General features: G+C 37.9%; 1 long non-coding RNA gene across 1 annotated transcript in view; it reads left to right on the forward strand.

Annotated features, from left to right (window-relative positions):
* The window catches only part of LOC137853718 (uncharacterized), a 39,630-nt gene that overhangs the window by 6,865 nt on the left and 10,067 nt on the right, over positions 1–22,698 (forward strand). The window contains exons 2-3 of the long non-coding RNA XR_011094677.1: positions 14,649–14,877; positions 17,005–17,104. This is a non-coding gene — a long non-coding RNA (uncharacterized lncRNA). The remainder of the gene's footprint in view (positions 1–14,648; positions 14,878–17,004; positions 17,105–22,698) is intronic.

Here is a 22,698-nt window from a genome sequence, read left to right on the forward strand (position 1 = left end):
AGTTTAGTGAATGTATATGGAATATCACAACATGGGAAGAAAAAGCATATTTTAGTACTTCAGTTTAGATACAGAAGAGGGAGAATTCCTTTTAATCCATTGACATTCTAGAAGTCAGAACATGGTTCTCAATTTCTGTGGAAAGATGGCATTTTATTGAACTATATTAGTTAAAAGCTTTAAATATTTTTGGCCAGAAAACCTTATACTATTATAGTACAATGTATAATACAATATAGTACAATATATAGTACTAAACTGTACTATTCAAGTTCCCTAGTTCCTGGTCAGACTAGGTCTTCTATCATGAGTCACCATTCCTCACTGAAATCAAAATGTGAGTTTTCCTTCTCATCACTCAACATTTGTATTCTTCCAAACTCTTCCTTGTTCACTGAACATAGTAGCGTTTTAGTATATTCACTTTTCATTTTGTGAAGGACAAATGATGATGTGCTTGAGGTGTGTATCTCCCTGGTTTCCATTTCCTTCTACTAAGTTCAAACACCTTCTGTGGAAGACAGGTTACTGACCTGTAGCCTAACCAGTAATTATTTGTTTCTATCCCTTGGTCCAGTTCTAATAAGGAGTTCTACTCCTTATTACAGAGTAATAATCTCCTAATAATAATCTCCACTCCTAATAAGGAGTCCTACTCCTTATTACTGTGCTTATCCCAAACTTGCCTTTAAAATACCCAAGAATGTATGTCCTCTTGTATGGTTGGACTTGATGATCTTTCAAGGTCCCTTCCAACCTCAGTGGTAGTGTGATTCTTTGATTCTCTGATATCACACTTATTCCAGTTGTTTCTTTCATGCTTACCCATATTTTTGAAGTCCTTCAGAGAACAGCCTTTTGGTTTACTTGTCCAACTGAAATATATAAGAACAAGCCATGTCCAAAACTTTATGTAATAACATAAGAACAGTACGTACATATCTGTGAGACAGATGATGGCTGACAGGGGAAAATGCATTGTCTTGGAACACAGGAAAGAAAAGAAAAAAAAAAACACAAGACTACAAGGGATGCGATTTTACTAATTTGTGGCTTTGTTAGCCTAGCCCATCTGTGAATTGTTCTCAGGATAACATATGAAGTGCAATTAATCTTTTCCTTCTATTAGAATCATCTTCCTATTAGAACTTCACTCCTGTGTTTGAAAGGCCAAACCGGACCTTGAGGAGATTCCTCCCTCAAATCTATTGTTTAGTGTCTGTGTACTAAATAAAAAATGTAACTAGAAAAGCATAACCTTGAAAGCATTTTCCAGCTAGCTATAGTGGGAGGTGTCCCTGCCTATGGCAAAGGGGCTGGAACTAGATGATCTTTTAGGTCTCTTCCAACCCAAACTATTCTGTGATTCTCTGTGATCAGTGTGAAGCAGACTGAAGTTTGTGTGGTGGACACTTTCACTACCTGTTATGCACAAATCAAGGTGTTAGCAAGGGTCACTGTGCACAAAATCGCACTTCCCATCAGACTCCTGAGTGGTGAAAAGAGGGATGAAAAACCTAGGTTTTCTAAAGGATTTTGTCTCTTCATTTTGATGGCTCTTATGGAACTTGAGAGAAAATTTGCTGCAGCATTTGTTTTGCATTCTAAAGAAGTTAAAGAAAATTGTTCAACCTTGTCCTGTGTCCCCATTTCCCATGCTGTCAGTAGAAGTGGCCATGTGGCTTTCTGTGCCCTCCTGTTTGCATTCTCCCCGATAGCTGGAGAGATTGCTTTAACCCACGAGCTGAGCAGAGGCACACTGCACTCATCCTCTCCCCTTGCACCCCCCATCTCCTGTATCTCTGCAGATGGAAAGCAACGCAGATGCTGTAAGAAATCTTACTGCACTTCAGACTTTGCTGTGTCTGACTTTTTCCTTACACTGTCAAAATGCTGAGTTCTCACAATTATTCTCTTCTAAGCAATTATACTGTAAGTTATCAGTTCACATGAAGAGTGGCCAACATTGTGTAAGGCAGAGCTGTTTTGATGATAACGAGTGATGCTGCAGTGAAGTCAATTACATTAGACTGAAAGAGCTCAGATTCTCAATTCATTAGAGTTATTCTCACCTCCAGATCACCATTTCAGGTTCATCCCTAGGGGCTGTGCTATGTACGGAAAGACATTAAAGATAATGCCTTAGGCCCTCTGATGTCCTTGGCAGCAAGAGAAGGTAGATCTTTTCACTCATTTCTCTTGGCTTCACTTCTCTTCCTGGCACCCTTTCTGTGGCTGTGTCATGCCCCAGGCCTGGAGCTTTGGAATAGCAAGTACATATTTTCCTACATTGCATAAGCAATACTGAATAAGTATGCAATACTGCACAGATATAGGACAAAGAAAGTCAAAATAAAAGTGCCCCTAACAAGGACTAGTTAACTAAATTAAACAAACAAACAAACAAACAAACAAAACAATAAAAATAACATTCAATTTTCACAGTCACAGGATGGTTTAGGTTGGAACAGACCTCTGGACATCATGTAGTCCAAACCCCTGCTCAAGCAGGGCCACCCAGCAGGCTACCCAGGCCCATGTCCAAAATATATAATTTTATATTTAAGTGTTCAATAAGAAGGTATGTTGATTGGGGAAATAAGAAAACTCAAGTGAGTAAAACTCAATGTCATGGTCCAGGCTTCCTCCATGTACGATTATATTGAAATTAACTGATTTTATCAGATGTGAATCTAATCAAATAACTCAAATGGAGAACTGCAAAACATTTAATAGCACATTGTGATCTGATAGTACTTTCTTCAAAGCTAACAAAAGTCGTAAATAATTTGCAATAGCAATGTTGCATGAGCTCATTATTTATCAAATTATTTTGCCAAGAATTTGCACTGGCTAGGAATGGAGAGTATGGTGGCAAGGCTCTGTGAATGCTGAAGGAAAATAATTGCAGCCTAAATGAATTGATTGTTGTTTGTGAAGATTGCCACAAATGGCAGTTGTGGTTGTGCTTTTCTGGAAATGATATGGGAAGTCCACCTTGAAGGATTAATGCAATTATCAGCTGTTTGAAAGGCCATGAGAGGCTGGCATTCAGATGGTTGGCTTTCCTGTTAGGGGATCACTAGTGGACCTGAAAAGAAACGTCTTTGTCTGAGTTTGTACTTTGGACGTATAATAAGATGTTTTGGCAAATTCCTCTTCTGTTCATTCCATAATCACTCTAGATTTAGCAAAAACAAGTTTTTGTTTTTTTGTTTGTTTGTTTGTTTGTTTGTTTTGAATTTTTGAATTTTGTCTCAGGAAAGGAACTGAAATCTGGATGGTTTCTTGATTATAAACTTAGTGCTACTCTTGCTCCCCTTCCACCTTCACTCTGAAAAGGTATGCGTTTGTCTAGTTATATGGGAACTACTGAAATACACAAGCAGCTAATGCCAAAGGATGAGAGTTCATGGAAGTACTTATTGCAGGAGGTATAGGCATTTGGCATTGTGCATTGTCACAGTAGCTGAACTAGCTATTTTCAAGCCACTTGTGTACAGAAGCTGTCCTCTTGTTGCTCTGCAAGAGCTAAAATTTCAGGTACTTCAGACCCAACTGTGACATTACCAGGTGAAATGGAGCACCTGATTGTGAGAGTGCTTCTGGTCCATCTCAGTGCAAAGTAAAATGAGGTCAACAATACAGAGGTAATGAACAGAGCTCTTGAAGAAGCAAATGCATGACTGTATTCTTATATATACTACTTTTTGGCTGAGTTATTCCAACTCAGGAACACTAATACACCTACTTTGGGTTGTTGAGCTAACTTGAAGAAACTTGCCCAAGTATTTCAGTCTAGTACTCCACAAGGACACAGCCAAGGTTTAGCTCATAAGTGCCTGATCAGATGGAAAAAATGTTAATAAGATACTCATATCAATACTATTTTGTTAGATCATGTACTGATTTTGATAGTGTCTGAAATGAATCCTATATGAATATTTATAGTAGGTCTGTATTTCTGAAACAGCAAAAAATAAGTTTTTATTTCATGTCAAATAAATATAATCTTCTCTGATAGATACAGGAAAAAAAAAAAGAAAAAAAGAAAAAAAAACTAGTGGGTGTTTTCTTACACAGGAAATTCAATATTGAATGTGCTGTGGTGCTAAATTATCGATTTATGACAGAATCAAAGCATCCAGTATCACGTAATGGATTAGAAACTCTTTGACAAATAGAGAGCTGAGGTTAATGCATGGAACAATATTGCAACCCCTAGTATTTAAACTCTCATGATTGGTTTAAAAGAATGATTACATTTGACATTGATCAAATTTGTCAGTTACATCAAAATAAGAATATTAGTGAACAGGCAGAAGAAAGTTACACTACAAAGAGACTTAAAGAGGACATAATGGCAGAATGCAAGAACATGGCATATAGTTATGAAAAAAAATGAGTAGGAAAGAAATACAATAAAAAATTAGAAGATGGCTATGGCTACCCTGAAACCAGCAGGGTCAGGAAATACATGGTGATGATATAAAAACAAACAAAAAACCCCATACCCTAAATATAAGACAGGTGTGCTTGGTCATGTATAGAACATGGATGAAAATAGTATAGCTTTCATAACACTGGTGAGTTAGTATGTGGAATAAATTAAGAGCTTTTGGTCTCAATACATAGGAAAGATTGGAGAAACTAGAGGAAAGGGCAAAATGTCAAGCAAAATGCTTTGAATGACAGCAAGTCAGACTTCTGAAGTAACCTATTTGAAAAAAAATCAAATCATTTGAGGTCTTACTTCCCAATGCAAATGCAGATCTTGACTCATTATAACACTATAGCACAAGCTTAGTTTTCAACATGTGCTTAAGCAGCTCTGTTTTCTTTATTGATTTATTCTCCAAAATACTGGGGAAATATGGAATTTGAGCATACAGAGAAATTTTCATGCTGAAAGACCTTGATAAATTACAGCTTATTAGGAGGCAGTGAAAGAGTAACATGAAGGAAATCATCATGCAATGGGAGTAATATGGAATAACTGACACATGGGAAATGCTATTTGCCCTGTACTTTTCTTTGGTGTAAATAATGACTCTAAATGAAAGGCCTTTTCAATACACTTTAAACTGTATTGCTTAGGTTGATATCCCTGAGATGATCTTTGATGAGAGGTGAACAAATGGCAAACTTCTCTACCTCTGATCCCTTGCATTTGACACCCATTCATTGAAATAAGTCAAAAAAGAGAATTTTGCTTCTGATTCTATTAACAAGCTGTCTGTCTACTTTTTCTTTCCTCTTTGATTTTTGTTTGTTTGTTTGTTTGTTTGTTTTTGCCCCATCCCTCCCCCCCCCCCCCCCGCCCCTCCCCCCTCATTTTCCTTTAATGCAGTGGATACATCCAGAATGACTGAGGAGTTGGGAAAATTTGGCTTCTGCAGTACAGCTATGAGAAGGAGTTGCTTACTGTATGCTGGGGAACATAAGTATTTCAACTTTTGTTACTGTGCTTGCACAGTCCTGAGGACTATCTAACAGGAAGAAAAATGTAGTTGCAATCAAAATCATGTAATGTTTTCCACCTATACACACAATTAGCAGCAATAAAATGTTTGCTATGGGGAAAACTATAAGCAAATCTTTTCTCAGTGTTGGAACTTATGGAAACATTCAGGTATGGAGGTGAAATCAAGAACAAATGATTAATGACCTCAGCTAAACACAGTGACTCAGGTTGGCAGCTCTTGAGTGCATAGTGTGGCTCAGAGAGACCAGCTTTAAATCTCCTCCTATGCCTTGCTTTTCCTCCTGGCTGTGTGAAATGCTGTTAGATAAGTTTCTGAAGGCTTCTCTAACCTGTGCTGACTGTGAGCTTCCCGAAGGGGTCTTCTGACACAGCCCATTATTCCAGACTACATCCCTTATTTGTTGCCTCAGCACTCTTACCCTGACTATATTCGTCTATACCTCACTGCGGTCCTTTCCAAAGGGTTTCCTAATGGGGACTTGAATTTGGTGATAGCTACTTTATCACTGAGGAAAAGCTGATACGGGCTTTCTGCAGATTCTTAAGATTATGAGCCAAAGCTGTTGAGTTGATTGTCTTTGAGTTCAGAGATCACTGCAGAGATATCCTCAGGACTGTTACAAAACAAACTTTCCCAACTCATAATCACAGAAGTGAGGTATTCTGATTTGTTTCTCAAGAGACCTGCCATTTATTAAGATCTTGGAAGTGTAATGGGAAAAGCTACAAATGTTAGCCTCACGAATGTCAGTCTTTTTGTTTTAATAGATGAAAAGAGGAAGAATCACCTCAAATGCCAAGTGCAGTATGAAAGGTACAAAAAAACTTTGATTTAAATCTGATTTTTACTTCATTACATTTCAAAGCAAAATGTTTTGTCTGCTTTTTTTTTTTTTTTTTTTAATAGCTAAAACTACCTTCAGTAGTTTCACAACCTACCATAGCATTTGGAGATCATGAGAAGAAGGACTAAAAGTCTTTAAGTCTTGAGTATAGTTTCTTCCTGGGTGACTTAGAAATATAAAAGCAGATTTGTAAATGCTGCAAGATTTTAGACTCAACATGATTTCCATGTCTACCTTTTACTGAAATTCACAGGAGTTAGGCGCCAAAGTTAAACGATAAGATTTGAGAACATAATTTCCACTGGATTTTCATGAAGTTCAAGCTCCCAGTATATGTAACCCAATATTCAGGGTGTCTTCTACACATTTACCTTTAGTGTGAAGAAATGATAAAAACCTGAGAAAATCTGCCCTTCGGGACTGATAGCTGCTGCCTCTTTCTGAAGTGGACATGATGCCACAGCAGCTAGGCATGATCAGGAAATGTTCTGAATAGAGCACTCAGGTGCTTTCGAGATGTTTTACAAATATCAACAAGCAGATCTCAAAAATAAATAAACATTCACATTGGGAAATGATCGGCTTTCATAAACTGGTTTGAGTGCATGCATTCTGGGAGGCTGTTGAGTTTTGTTTGCCTCCTCTATTTTTAAGGACTTCCTACTGCCTACTCCTTTTTTTGCCAGGAGTTCAAACATTAAGTAGGAACACCTTGTTCTGGGTGCTGCTTTCCAAAATAGTCATTGGAAAGCACACAACAAAAATATTTTACTGCAGGTGAAAACAAATATCCCCGAATAGCAATTACAAACAATTACTTAGCTTTTTAAAACATTTGCATTGTGTGTTTGTTTCCTCTCTCTTTTTAGACACTCAGTAATAATTTGTTAAACTCAAATTATTTTAGAAAACATAATAAACATTAAGCATGCATCAAAGCCATCTGGAAGTGCTATGTGCTGCACACAAAAACAGTGGGATTCATCTATGCACATTCAGCACTGGAGTTTGTTCCCTAAATTTTACATCAGCAACCCTCCTCCTTCCCCTCCCCGCTCCCCCCCCCCCCCACCCCCCCCACCCCATAAACAATCCAGGTCAAGAATCTGCTTTAAAAAAGAAAAGAGTCGACAGGCACTAGACCCGGGACATTTTGGAAACCCCATGAAACATCCTTATAATTGCTGGCATTTAAATCCTGGTGAATACCAGGCCCCATTTTCAGATGTATCTCAGGAGTTCCCAGGGGTCCAACAGAGGTGCCCTGGTCAGGGCTGATGGCAGAAGGAAGAAGGTGGACCAGAATTTTGCTGCTGTAATTAATGTTTTTTTCCTTCTCAGTTCCCACCAGTGACAGAGTAGGGCAGCATCTTTCCCACTGAAGAATGGAATATTGAAATACTTGCATTTAAAAATTACTTGATGTGAGTTTTTATCCTTGAAAATGGTCATATTTGTGATGCACTAAGTCTCCCTCAAAACTTTAGGACTCGATAGCTGAGGTGTTTTACCTTCACATGTGAAGAAGCAATTCTTGCTCCAAAGAACCCGTAGTTGAAAAAAATAATTAAAGACTGAATTTGGCCAAACAAGACTTGCTGTAGCAGACACACTCAAACACAAATAATAATACTAAAAGTTTTCTTAGTCTTGCATGATACTCCTTGAAGTGAAAACTATTGTACATGTATTTTGGGGAGACTTCACCTGAAATAGCTCTAAGTGAACTCAGGCATTTCAGGCTTGTACCGGATGCTAAGTAAGAGAGGCAGTCCAATCCAGTTCCTAAGATAGGTGCAGTGAGCTAAATCTGTCAACATCTGTCTGTCTGCTTGCCTACCACAGCAGGAACTTTAAGCTTAGTCATACAATGTCACTTCACCTTGGGTTTTCAGTCATGTTTATTGTGATCTGTTACTGCTCCAGTAAGGAACTCTGTTGACACATCCTGAGGGCTGACACATCTGGTCCACGCTTCTCCTGGCTTTAAGGACCTCAGAAATGTTTCCCACTGTTTTTGTTTCATAGTTTCAACAAGTTAAAATAACTCCAGTAATATTTGCTTGTTACGTTACTAATTGCAGACATCTTTTGGTTTGTCTGTCTACTTACCCTTGGATAATTCAATTGATGTCTCCAAATACTTCTTTATGATGATCCAAATGCTATGGCATATTTTGTAGCAAGAAAAATCGATTACATTCAAGTACTGTTCTACCCATAGTCCCTCACAGGCACTAATATTTTGCTGACATGTCACAACATTACAATGCAAGAAAAAAATCATTTTACTTCTGAAGTGGTAAACATTGCAGTAGCCCGAATACAAAAAGCTTCAATTGCAGAACTCCAAAACAGGAGCAGGGCTATTCCGTTATAGATCATCTGAGTATATCCCAAGCAAAACCACTGCATATGTCACCAGCTTTCACGGGTGTAACCTTTCATTGGGCTTAACTGTATTTTATTGTTGCTGATAGCTGGGATGCAGGAAGAAGGTATTAGCAGTCAGAGCTTTTTCTGCAATTTGTCATGCGTGTCAACACAGCGAGAGACATCCTTGAGCTGTCAGTGACAGCGCAATTGAATAGATAGCACGAGACATGCCCTTCACTTGGCTGACATGCACGCTGCATACGTCAGAGCACTGCTCAGCTCAAGCAATGTCTGTCCCTGAGCATTCCCAGCGAGGGGATGCGTTCCTCACCCTGCACCTGTGCTGCTCTCCAGGCTCCAGTTCCTGATTAACACAACGTCAGCAGCAGCCACAGCTCCAGGCTTTGCCCGTGCTGCAGCTCCAGTGTGAGATGAAAAACATTTTCAGTTCATATGAGTAATGAGCATTCCAAATTAGACCTAGATCAATTATTAAATGAAGATGATTATGAAATATTAAAATGAAGCTATTATACATAATGTATTTGTCAGATTAAAAATTGGCTTCCGTGTAATATCCTTCTCTGCCTGATAATGTATTTGGATATTTAACTTATTTAAAAGGTCTATAAAAAACAAGGATAATTGGGAGGGAGGTATGCATATTAAACAAGAACTGGACCTGTTAACATCAAGAGGAGGAAGTTTTCTCCTGTCTTGGGCATAGATTCCTTCTGGTCTGTGGTGAGGACATGCAAACATGTCATCCCAGGACTCAGTGCTGTTATTTTTATTTCTGTCTTTGAAGACAGTACTGTGTTGTACACATTCAGAGAGAAGGATTTCAATTTAAGACATAGCCTTGTCACTTTGATAGAAATTCTGGTGGCTTCAGTGTGTTTTTGTGGTAACAAAATGAACTTGCTAGTCAGCCAGGGGTTTGTCATGACAGAACGTACAAACAGCAGAGTCACTTGTTCCCTGGGCTCCTTCTACAGCCCTGCTGTGATGAGATATTTTGCATTGCATCTGTTGAGTCAGTGGAGCAGCTTTCTCTTGGTGCTTGATGTGCCAGGGATGTGATGTTGCTACAGAACCTCATTAAATTCAGCTCAGAGTTAGAGATGGTTAGAAAAAAGAGGAACCATTGACAAAGCAACTCTCACATCGGAAAACACTAGTTTGATGGAATGAGACATTTTGGGAGATTAGTTGTTCATTTTCAATTTTACCATGGGAACCAGGCAGGTAAGATGGCCAAAAGGCATGGTTCCTGGTGCCCATTGGGTCCTCATGCCTCCTGATGCCCCTGAGGGTGAGACAGGCCTTGCCTTACCCCACGGGCACCCACTGCCTGGGATGGGGGTGTCCCATCCTTCAAGCTGGGGTTCAGCTTTCCAAGAATGCTGTAACCCCGGGTGCTGGGTCCTGCTGGCTGAGACCCGGGGATGTCAAAAGGAGAAGGGGTGAGTGAGGTCCTCGTGCACTGCAGCTGTTCACAACATACCAGAGTTTTCTGCTGTTTTTTTTGTTTGTTTGTTTGTTTGTTTTCATCTTCAGGATGTATCCTTCCCATTCATCTCTGCCCTATGTTAGAATGTTAGCAGCTTATGTGTTTATTATTATTATTATTATTATTGTTGTTGTTGTTGTTGTTGTTGTTGTTGTTGTTTTAAACAGGACCTTCTTCCAATAACTTTTGCTGGATGAAAAGCCATCACATCTCCCTAAGTTAACACATGTGGGTGTTTTGATGCTCCAGGCAGTCAGTCTGCCTTCTGCAAAGTTGCCCTTTGAGAAAGGAAACTTTTCAGGCACTGGTGTTTGTTTCTGCAGTTTATTTTTGTCTTTTCCAGGAGGAGTGTCATCCTCAATCTTGAATTCTGAGATATTATTAGTTAAAACCAGATATTTAAGAGACTTGAAGAACTGTGTTATATAATATTAAATATTAAATAATGTTTAGTTTGTATATTTATAAACTCTAAGGTCATAGATTGCTGGGTAATAGTAAATGATTAAGCTTGTTTTGGAAAAAAGACTTTCCTGGAGGTTGGAAAATCTCCTTTGAAGCCTTTTCTATCTCTTGAGTAAATACGTGCAGTTATAATTAGACAGTTTTGTTAAACATGTATTATGTAACCAAAAGCCTGGAACAACTCCAATGCCATTTCTCTCTATTGTGTAAATATGTAATTAAGCAAGATTTTTTCCAGTGCTGCTGCTGATTACATTCTCCTCGGTCATGCAAGAATGGGATTTTTCTGCTCTCAGACGTACCACAATCTGAGCTCTAAGACAAGCCCTGATGCAGCACATTACTACTACATTCCCGATGGCTAATTCTTTGCTCTCTATTAATTTCTTCGGGTCTCCCCTTATTTCAAATAGGGCAAGACCCACGAGAAATTTGACATAACATATCAGTCTAAGTGAAGACGAGGTACTCCCAATGGCACTGAGCATAGTGATGACATTAAAATTTTTCCATTGTGTGGGTCTAGTCAGAGGGACATAGCTCAGAGGACCAGAGTTTTAGTGTCCCCATGTATACCAGAGCATGCTGCTGGTGCACAGCAGTGTGGGACCACTACTATTATTGCCTGAGAGGATTTGGGATGCAATAGGTGCTGTGGCTGTGCTGCACTAGTGCTTGAGGAAGACAACACAGAGCCCATAGCTCCTGCCTCTTGCAACCCTTATTTATAGATTGATAGGTGAGTCCTGGATTCTGGTAGTCCCAATTGCAAGCAAGGGGAGCTAGAAAACACTGAGGTGGACAGGGTATCAGAGGAAAACACCCTTACTACCTACTTCTGGCCCACTTGTCTGGAGACTACCTTACACCTTTACACTTTACGTGCTTCTGAGGGAACTTTTTTTTATGCATAGGGCAGAACAAAACAGATATTTCTGTGCGAGCCTTGTGACACTGCTGAAAGCATGTCTGAGAGTAGAGAGAAATGGGGAGCATGTCAGCACAGGACAGATACCAGTTAAATTCAACTCTAGCTTGATTTGTTGTGGTTTTGCCAATAACTTTCCAATAGTGGATTTTCATATTTAGAAGTATTTTTTGAAGAAGAGTGAGTAACTTTGAGGATTCACAGGGCTCGGGCAGCTTTTTTATTATTTCTGGCTTGGACTGTATTTCTATAAGAAGATGTGACTGTTAACTATCATTTTGAAAGACCTTTATGATACAGGAGGCAGCTAGAGCTATTAAAAAACATAATTAACATTTTAGTGAACTTCTGAAATAACTCAGGCACAGATGAGCCATGAGGAGCTCAGTGGAATGGAATGAATCTACTGTGATTGCCAGTGAGATAGAGCAGTGTCATGCTCCTGCCAATGATTTCAAATCACTCTTCTCAGTGATTGTCACCCTCATTCCTACTGTCCCATAAATAAACTACAACACTGCTTTTTATGCTGTGTATCTCTATTGAAATTGGAATAATGTGTATTGAATGATCAGTATTGAAATCACCTCACCTCCTCAAAAGCAAGGTATTAGAAAGCATTATATCTGTGTTTTGAAAAATCAGAGCTGTTGCTCCTGAGAACTGCAGAGTGCTAAGGCTTATCTCAGCAATAAAATTGATCTTTAAAAACAGAATGACTGAACTTCTAGAGATTTACGGTACTTCAGAGATAAAAGAGCACTGTTTCTTTAAAAGAAAATCATCCATCTCTAATCTACCGCAGTGTTTTCAGCATATGAAAATAATGGATGCTAGAGGGAGAAAGGTTTATGTAAATTACAAAGACTTAAAAAAGCCAATGACAAAGTTCATCAAAAGACTGTATGAAGTGATCCCATGGTGCAGAATGTACCTTCAATGCCTTGAAATTGTCAGAACTATGAAAGGACATGTGCATAGTCCACTTTTAAATTGTGGAAAGCTATAACACACTGTGTCAAGGTGTTCTAGAGGATCAGTAGGTTAATATATTAATGAATATAAATTGTGAATAAATAGACTGTGAATCTATTACATTAATTATTACATGGGCAAAGTAAAGCAATAGTGAAGATGAAGAGAGGAATACTGAAAGTTTCCTAGAACAAAAAATTGCTTCAAATATTCAGTGCTAGAGAGGAGTGGAAGTTCATTAGGTCTTTAAAAAAAGAAAAGTCAAAAAAAAAAAAAAAGGAAAAGAACAAGTTTCCAGCTTTGATAAACTGTTGTTGTATGCCCATTGTCACGTACAATAGTAGCAGCAATTTGAGTTACTCATGCATTTCACTGCCTTCCAATTTCACTGTATGAATTGTGGTTGTCATTGTGGGGATCTCAATGGCATCCTTGCTCATTCTGCAAAGATAAACCAACAGCAGATGGAAAGTTAAGTGCAGGACACAGAATGTAAGGGAGCTATGCCATTATACATATACTCTATATGTCTAAGGCAATCTTACTTCCATGTCTTTCTCCTTAGCAAGAACAAACAAGCTGTCCAACAGCAGCTTTTGGTAATCACCATTTTCCAGATTTCAAGCACAATCTATACTTCTTCATCTGGAGTTTCAGAAAACCGGAATCACACAAGGTTGTTTTTTTTTTTTTTTTATTCTCCAACTCCATATTCTGGTTTAGCTCTGAGTGAGCCTGTAGGTGTACATGTAAAACAAAAGGGGAAGAAAAGCCAGGGCAGTAACATCACAAGCTTTGAGGACTGCCCAGGCATGTTGGACTGTAGAATCTGGATGTCTGTGCATGAGGAAAGAAATGGTGGTAAAATCAAGAAAAAATAAACAAGTTAAAAGGGAAAGAGAAAGAAAAAAGTGATTCACTTTTTTGAAGTGTGTGGTTTTGGAGTCCAGGCAAGCAGCACGCTCCCAGCTTTATTCCAGGCCTTTCGGACTGAAACCCTGGGAGAATCCTTGTCTGTCCCACCCATTTTCTTTTGCTTCCCTCATAATCAATATAGGCCTGCTGTCAGAGAAAGTGTGAAACTGTTTGACTAAAAAAGCTGCCATGTTAACTGTCTTGAGACCTTGAGGCAGTTTTGTTACTTGAACTGAGCAATTCACCTTAAAATAACAGTGTGACATCTCCCTAGAGAAATGAAATGCAAAGCCTGGTCTGTCATAACTAATAAAAGCAGAACTTTGTCAGTCAAACAGTCAGCAAAGACCTCAGGGGGAAAGGAATTAATGGGATTTATTAATGTGTTGCTGTTGCCTGAACATGTGTGCTATACTGCTGTTGAACTACAGGATTAAAATGTGCCACAGCATTCTTTCAGAGAGATGCTTTACGTTGTATATTGTTATTGACTATTAAAATCCTAAAAAGAAAAAAATATTAATTGTATTGAAAATAAATTTTTTCATCAGGACAGGCTGAAACAATATACATCAAATGAGAATTCCCCTAATCCTTATTCATGCCTGAGACCACAATGTATTTCTCATTCAAGAAACTAGAGATGACTGGAGCTGATTAAATTATTGTGGATTTTTTTTGCCATACACATTGGTTCACTGTTTTGTAAATTTCAGGTCACTTCATATTGTAGTTATTTTTACTAATACCAAAAATAAATAAAAAAAAAGCTCTTTTATCTAAAGTATCAGTAGAGTTTAGCACAGAAATAGTTTAAACATGGGTACATCTGCCTCTTAATCATTGTTTTCAAATGCTTCAAGGTACAACAAACTTCACCAGAACTGCATAGCTTGTATGAACCAAACTGAAGTCAAAAGTTTTTTTCTAATCCTGTGGTGTGACTTTGATCACTTAAATTATTCAGGGTGTACTTTTTAATAAGAAATACATTTTTCACAAGATGAAATGAATTCATAAATATATCTGATTATTAACAATGAAAAAATGAAATTCACAATATTCTATGTTACAGACAAATTAGCAGGTCCCAGAGAACACATGTTCATTTTCAAAGTCATTCAGATTTCCTCTTTTCTTTCACAGTGTAAGAATTCTGACAAAGCTGTAGTTCAGCATTTTGGCAAGTGCAACGAAAAGAACTGTGTATATGTAAGAGACACTTCAGTCTCATGAGAAGCAGTCCTTGCAGGATTTCCTGGACAGGATCAAGAACCACTGGAAATATTCAGAGATTTTACTGGAAATCGCTTGAGAACAGACTGTCTGACAGGCTCTGTTTTGAGTCAACTTTGGATTGAAACTGAACTTTAGCGTGAGTATGTGAACAGGTCTATTATCTCTATTCACACTTCACAATCAGTTAAACAGTTTCATTAAATACTGTGATGCAGAAAATCACATTCTGGTCCTAAGAAATATGGGTCATACAGCTAGTCCTTGCTCAGGCAAATAGTTCCACTGAGTTTAATTTTCAGGACAGCCCTTCTGTCAGTGCTATGAAACAGTGAAGCAAATAAAAGGTCTACACATTTTTAGTAAATCACCCTTATCAGTAGGATTTTGAGGCCCCATAGCTCTGCAAGCACTAAATATGAAGCTGATCCAGCACGTGGGTATGGATCACTGTGTCCCTTATATCTGCAGACTGCAAGGAGAATTGTAGTGCAACTGCTCATGCATGTAAAGATCAGTACTTTTGAAATGGCTGATAATAAAGGGCAACAAATGGCCTTTTACTTCCTTCTCTTAGAGCAAAGTTAAAATATTCACATCGACAAATCAGCTCAGTTGTACCTATTTATAGAATATAAAATGAAATAGTTTCTCATTGTGTGGGAGGATGCATTATTCCATTGGGAAGGGTTTGGGGCTCTTGAAGGTGTTTATGGGTGCTTTGTCTTCCATCACTGTCTGTGAGACTACTCTGCCTCACTGCAGGTTGGGCTGGACACATCTGTGTACTGGGTCTGGCTGGGATGTTTTCCCTGCAGCAGCCCATATAGTGCTGTGCTCTGCACTTGTAGCTAGAACAGCAGTTGTATCACACTAGTGTTGTGTCTGCTGCTGAGCAGTGCTGGCACAGCATCGGACCTCTCTCTAACCCTCCTAGGGGGTGGGCAAAAAGTGAGAAGAGAAACATCACCAGGGCAGCTGACCTAAACCAACCAAAAGGATATTCCATACCATATGATGTCACACTCAGCAATAAAAGGTGGAAAAAGGAAGAAGAGGGGAGGGGTGGGCTCTCGTTGTGAAAATGTCAGTCCTCCTCCCGAACACTGGCTACGTGCGTTGAGGCCCTGCTTCAAGGATGTGGTCAAGCATCACTCATTTGTGGGAAGTAGAGAGTAATTTCTTTCCTCTGCTCTTCTACATAGCCTTTATTTATTTATTTATTCCCCTCCCCCCCCCTCCTTTTTCCCCTTTCCTTTTTTTTCCCTCTTTATTTAAATTGTTTAGTTAATAATAATCTTTGCTTAATATTTTTTCCCCTTTAATTAAATTATCCTTATCTCAACCTGTGAGTTGTTCTTTACTTTTCTTCTTTCCCTCCTCATCTAAGGAGGGAGAGTGAGAGAGTGGTTGTGGTGTTTAGCTGCCTAGCATGGTAAAACCACCACAATCCATAGAGCAGATGCTGTAAATCTTAGAGGGGGTGGCAGCTGGTGGTGTGCTCTTTGTCCAAACAGGAGGCATTATACCTGCATGTCTGAATTAGGCTGGCCCTTCACTGCTTCCGGACCCAAAATGGTTCTGTCAACAAGATATAGCCCTCGTTTGGCCATTGCCATCTCCAAAAGGTCACTGCAATAACTTTAGCTGCTGCCATTCATTAGCTTGGTCTAAAACCTCCCTGGTTGGAGGCCTTGCTGGTGGCTGTCTGGCACAGCTGGCCTCTCACCCTGAACAGGCCCCAACCCTGATAGCACACATTTCCCTGCACAACCTGCCCCTCAGATTACTTCTGGCCCCACGATGTCCCAACACGATGCTGAAACTGAGCCACTGAAAGAAAATTCAAGACCGAAGAGATATAATTCCCAGAAGCTGGCACACAGTGGAAGAACTCACAAGATTTAAAACATAATCCTGTCTTTTGCCATTAGCAGAACTTAGCACAAGACACATTTCTTTCAGCTGATCTTTCCTTCAGTGCTATAATAAATTCTCCATATACCGCATCATCTCCCCACATGGTCACTCACCCACAGAAACCTTAACAGGGACAAATCGGTCACCTCACACAAAACTATACGTTAACTGAAAGCCTACTCAAGTAAGCACTGAAAGGAGATGAATAGAGGCACTGATCTTGTTTCTATTGTGAAGTGGTGGGGTGCTGTTCATATTTGCATGTAAGTAGCTAGCTTAATTGTACAGATTTTAATGTTTTTATTTTTATTTTATTTTGTTTTAAATGTTGTTGTTTGTTGAATAGAGTTATGTAAAACCTATGGATTATAATCCTATGAGAATAAGCTGGAAAAGGATAAAAACTGGGAAGCTGTTTCCAAAAACCTAAGTTCCAGAATAATGAGGTAAAATTACATCTTTAATTACATGTAGACAGTGTAGTATCAGAAGAAAACCCCCAAAGTTTATATTCCTTGCAAAGATCATCTGAAAGTTGATGAGAGAACTGAAACATCAACTCATGATTTGTGACAAACAGAAATGTAAACTCAGTGTATTTTTAACTGAAACAACATATTTAGGGTAGAACCGGAGTATATTTCTTCAGAGCAGGAAAAAATATGCTACTTCAATAAAGTGTAATTACATATCCACACGGATGTGTTTTTGCCACAGGTGGGATAATATCTCTTAAGGCTCTTTTAATGCTCATATTACCATGATATCAGATATTCATTAACTAAATTACATGATTAATTTAAAAACATGCTTGTATGTAGTTCTAATATTTATTTCAAATGCATTAAATAATTTCAAGTTATATATGCTAATCAATTTATGCAAAACAGATATTGCAAAATATATGAAAAGAAGAAAAAGGATTCTAAGAGATTTCTCTTAAGACTGCAGAGAGTTTGGGGTTCCATTTCCCCATACTGAGAGTATGAGATAGGCTCCTCTTCTCTTGTTTTAACAGATTTTTGTGCTGAAACTAGCACAACATAGCTCTGAATAGGAGCAGATGTTTTGGCTGTAGCATTCTTCTATTTGTTTTGCTGTCTCTCTTTTTTTTTTTTTTTTAAATCACTCTGGGACACAGTACTGGCTGTTTTATTTCAGAAACTTATCCTCAACACAAGACAGTTAGTATTGCCTATCTTCTCTGTTTCCTCCATTTAGGACCAAACTAATATATTCAGATTCATTTGTAATCTTCAATGACAATTTAATTAAAAAAAATAAAATTAGGCAAGTATCAACTGAATATTTTCATGAGATAATAAAATTACTTCTGTAATCCTTCAGGACTCCACTGCAGCCTAATTGCCAGTTACACTTTTAATGGGGAGAATCCTCTGGATCTCCTACAGAGGATAAGGTGTTACGTTTTCAGGTATATTGCGTTAAGTTAGAAACCTGGGTATAGTGAAGAAACACATATAAAATGCTTGATAATATACTTTTTTTTTTGTTTTTGATATTAATTATAAGAACTTTCTGAAGAGATTGAATAAGAATGGATGTAAACAAGGTGGAGACCAACATTTTGCATTTTGATATGGTATCACTCTCCTGCAGCAATGTGGGCCATAGGGCTGAGGAGATGCATAGGATGAGGAGGCAGACAGCGATGAGAGCAAGGAGTCAGTGCGACTGCTAGGACAAGTGAAGTTACTCACTGTTGGTAAGAATTAGCCTACAGATAGGGTTTTTCAGACAGATTCTGTAAAGGGCATAGGCTTGTGTGTGTGTTTTACTAGTGTGAAACCCTTTGTACTTCGAAGGAGAAAGTGTGGGACAAGGGAATAGCCTTGTAAGGACTTTATGTCAGTGTAAAATTTCTTACATCTTTATGGGACTCATGACTTTTATATTGTACTATAATTCTGTACCCACTTTCAGGTATTCTGTTCACTGTGGTGAATTTTATTCACAAGTGCTAGAAGGAAAGAACCGTGTCCTCAGAAATAACCCTACTACTTGAATACAATGCAGTAGACATTATTAACATCTTTTCCATGTTCCTTACACCTTGTACATAAGCTGCATGCATTTTTTCCCATAATGCAGAGTCCTAGGAAATACCTCATGCTTTGAGGGAAAAAAAATAATCCACAGAGTTCCTTGAAGTCCTGGTCAGTGGCAAACTGGTGGTCCTACTACCTGCCAACTCTAGAGCCACCTTTCAGACTGGTGCTCTCTGGAGAGAGCTATCATAATGCCTGCTGCACTCCCAGTCTCTCTGGCAGCCTGATGGGCTGAGACCTTCCTGCCCATCTTGATCCCCCGTCTTTCTCCCCATCTTGATCCTGTCTCCATCCTTAAAGCAAAAGCTTAAATCATATCAGCCCTTCCATTTTTTCCACCCTTACAATACCTCTACATTCACATAAGCCTAAGCTCATCTGCAATTTAAAGCAAAAATACCAGCAGTTAAAAGCTGTTATCTGAAAAGTAAAACTATGTTTTATGGTGATGTTTGTTCTGTAGAAAGAATTTATATTTTTTGTTGTTGGTGGTGGTTTGGGTGTGTTTTTGCTACCACCTGCTAAACAAAGTACTCAGTGCATCTTAAAACTCTGGACTATTGCTTTGAGCAATATTGCTTAATACACCACACATTAAGGAACAAAACCTCACGTGAAAACACAGCTCCATTTAGATTATGCTTTCAAACATCTGAAGAATTATTTTGAGCCTCTTCTGAGAATCAACTTGATTCCCACATCAGTTTGCTCAGAAGTGCAATCAAAATCTCTTAAGAACAAAACACATTCTAATTGGCGTACTTAAAAATTCTTAATTGTGACTCGGAGATGGCAGCATATTTTAAGAATACATTTCAAAGAAAGAATGTTTTTTCCTAAAGAACTGTTATGGTGGTTAGTTATGCCTTCAAAAACTACGTGGAAACTTTACAGTTCACCCTCCAATTTAAGTTCTTAAAGATTAAATCACTCCATCGCTCCAGAACATATAAATTACTAATGCTTAGCTCAGCAAAAGTAAAGATCTTGTTGCATTGTGTGTTCTTGAAAGTTTCAATGAACCCAGTACACAGACGTTTCAGAAAATGATTTAGGCTCTTTTTTTTCCATGAATGGGACTGAAAACCTGTAGAAATAGATATCTATACCCATAAAAAATAGTGATACACAGGTTGTTTTATGGGGCTGTTTCAGGCATTTCTTTGTCTGTAGAGTCATATTTTCTTGGGGCCATGGGAGGCCTCCACCTCAGCTACCTTCAGCTACTTGAAAATCAAGCATCTCATCTGGCCAAGCCAAGGAAACCAGCCATCTGGGTCACCCTGGGGTGGGCATCAAAGTATTTCCTGAGGGTGAGCCATCCTCACCCTACTGCTGCGATTTTCCCTTTGTGACACAAAAAAGTCAAGAAAACTTGCTGGGGCTGGGTGCCTGGCTATCAGCAGGGATAGTTACATGAGATATACTTCACCACATGAATCACTTTATAGGTTCATATATATCTGCTATAAACACCTACACAAATGTTGCCTCCCTTTTTTGAAATTCAGTTTGTCATAAAAGTATTGTTTTAAAATGCTACAATTCTGATATAATTCAGGCTGAGAATTAATGTCTTGGACCATTGAAAAAGGATTTTCCAACCATCTTCTGACATAAAACAGAACTTCTGGTGTGAAATGAGGCCTTCATCCAGTCATGATCCAGGTTGCAAGATAACATTTCTCATCCATTTCCCTACTGGTGTCTCATAATTGGCTTCCTCCTGCTGAGTTATGAGATGCTGTCAGGTTTTAAAATGTAAAAGTCACGCTGAAGTATTCACATAAGAAATTTAAAATTACAGGTGCATTACCCTAGAGCAAACACCTTCAATTTGCAAGTCCCCTGAAGCATTCCTTGTAGAGCTCTTAAGAGCGAGTTCAGGTGTACTGTCAAAAGATAGGCTTGTTTGCTTTTATTGTCTTTCACAGACCCCTTAGGATTAGTCCAGAGATTTGTCCAGGGACCCCCAGATGGATGGATGAAAAAACCTATTTAGAGTAAAGCAAATTCTGTGGCTTCCATTTTACAGTTACATTGGATTTTATTTTTGATGCAAGTGATTTTCAACAGTATGAGTGAAGGGAAGACATGCTTGTGTGGAATGTAAGCACAACTAAGTATGTGGTAGGTCCTAAGACAGAAAGGGGTTGGCTCAAACAGATAAATATGTTATCATAGATGAACAAGGGAAGGAAATGTTGTGAATTATGAACTTCTAAACATGTAACAGCTCATTGGAATATCTGGGAAGTTCGAGATGTTTGTTGGAAGAAGTCAAAAAGTCACAAATACCATAGGCTGAATGAATGAGACATAGTAAAGCTTGTAAGATAAATGTAATTTTATGATTATAAACATCATAAATCATAATGTTGGAAGGGAAATTAAGAATTTCCCACCCAGACAGATTCATTACTTTTTGTCATGTTTTTCTAACTTTTCTAAAGTCCTAGAATAGCAATTACAGTTTTCTGCACTTTTTATTGGGAAGTTATTCAACCTGTCCAGTTTAATTCTTCTATATACTATTTATCTTTTTTAATAACAAAGACTTCTTTTTTCTCTTCTTCCCTTACTTTAAACTAATCACCCTTTTTCTAAGCACATTTGACTTCTGTCCCAGCCACACCCCTCTAGTACTGAAAAATGTGCAAGATCCTCCTTTGCCTCTTATAAAAATGATATTTCACTAATTCACAGAATTTTTCCAACTTTTAATGAGAGTTTGGCTTCCATCAGATCTCTGACAGTGAAAGCAAAATCTTGCTCAAAGACCAAAAGTCCCAAAGAAGGAGGTGGGAGGAATTTGTAAGCTTTCAATTTATGAAGAAAATTTATAAAAAAGAACATCAAATGGATTTAGGTATCTTTTCACAATTCTAATAAAAAAAAAGTCATGAAGCTTGTGAAACTCTGGAAGACATATAATACAAAATCATCATTTAGGCGTATGACCTCCTCTCCCACTTTACATAAATTTAATAGGAATCAAATACAAACCATGATAAAGAAATAGATGTATCAGTTTGGAGTCTTTTTAAAGCCATTTTCCTGGATTATAAATGTTTTTTTTTGTTGTTCCCCCCCCCCCCCCCGACATTTTCAGTTATCATAATGTGTTAAATATATTAGTTCTTACTTGAGGAAAAAAAATAGATTTTTGCCTGCATTTGCTTCTCTTCCTTGTCATTAGCGCGAAATATATTTCCCGTAGTATACAGGAAGGATATATTGTACCATGATTGTTCTGGATTGTTACAGTAAGAAAGCTTTACTTACTGAATTGGTCTTGGAAACATCTGTGGTTATCAATAATAACTGAAAACATAAGCAGGAAAAAAAAAAAAAAAAAGAAGAAAAAAGAGGTGTCTCACAAAGGCTTGCCAGAAGGTTCTGTAGATCTGTATAAAATTAAACTATATATAGAAGTACATGCATAGCACTTTGAGGGTTTGTGAAATTTGTCCATCATTTTTTCCTGACTTTTAGAAGAAACAAAAAAAAAAAAAAATACACCTGGAAAAAGTATGTTTCCTTTTTAATATCACTTCAATTTTTAAAGTTCTTTCAGGTTTTCTGATTTCTCAGAAATCATTGATTATCTGATCATTAAGAAAAAAAAAAAAATAAAAAAGATGGATTTCAGGTCCTTAATATTAATGTGAGAAACAAATGACTGGTTTATGAGAAAACAGTAATCATATTTTTCAAGTGTTTGAGCAAAACTGTTAGCACTTCAGTGCAATTGTGTGAAACAGCATAGTAATTGAAGGCAATGCTTTATTATGAGAATTGTTACATGATATTTTAATTCTTCACAAAAGCTCTTTTTTTTTTTCTTTTCTCTTTTTTCTTTTTTCTTTATTCTTTTTTTCGTTTCTCTTTTTTTTCTTTTTTTTTTTTTTTCTTCTATTTTATACAAAAATATTTGTATATTTTGATCTGGAAACAGCAGATCAATGAAA

Source organism: Anas acuta, chromosome 3 (assembly GCF_963932015.1).
Source record: "Anas acuta chromosome 3, bAnaAcu1.1, whole genome shotgun sequence".
In the NCBI taxonomy this organism is placed as follows: Eukaryota; Metazoa; Chordata; class Aves; order Anseriformes; family Anatidae; genus Anas; species Anas acuta.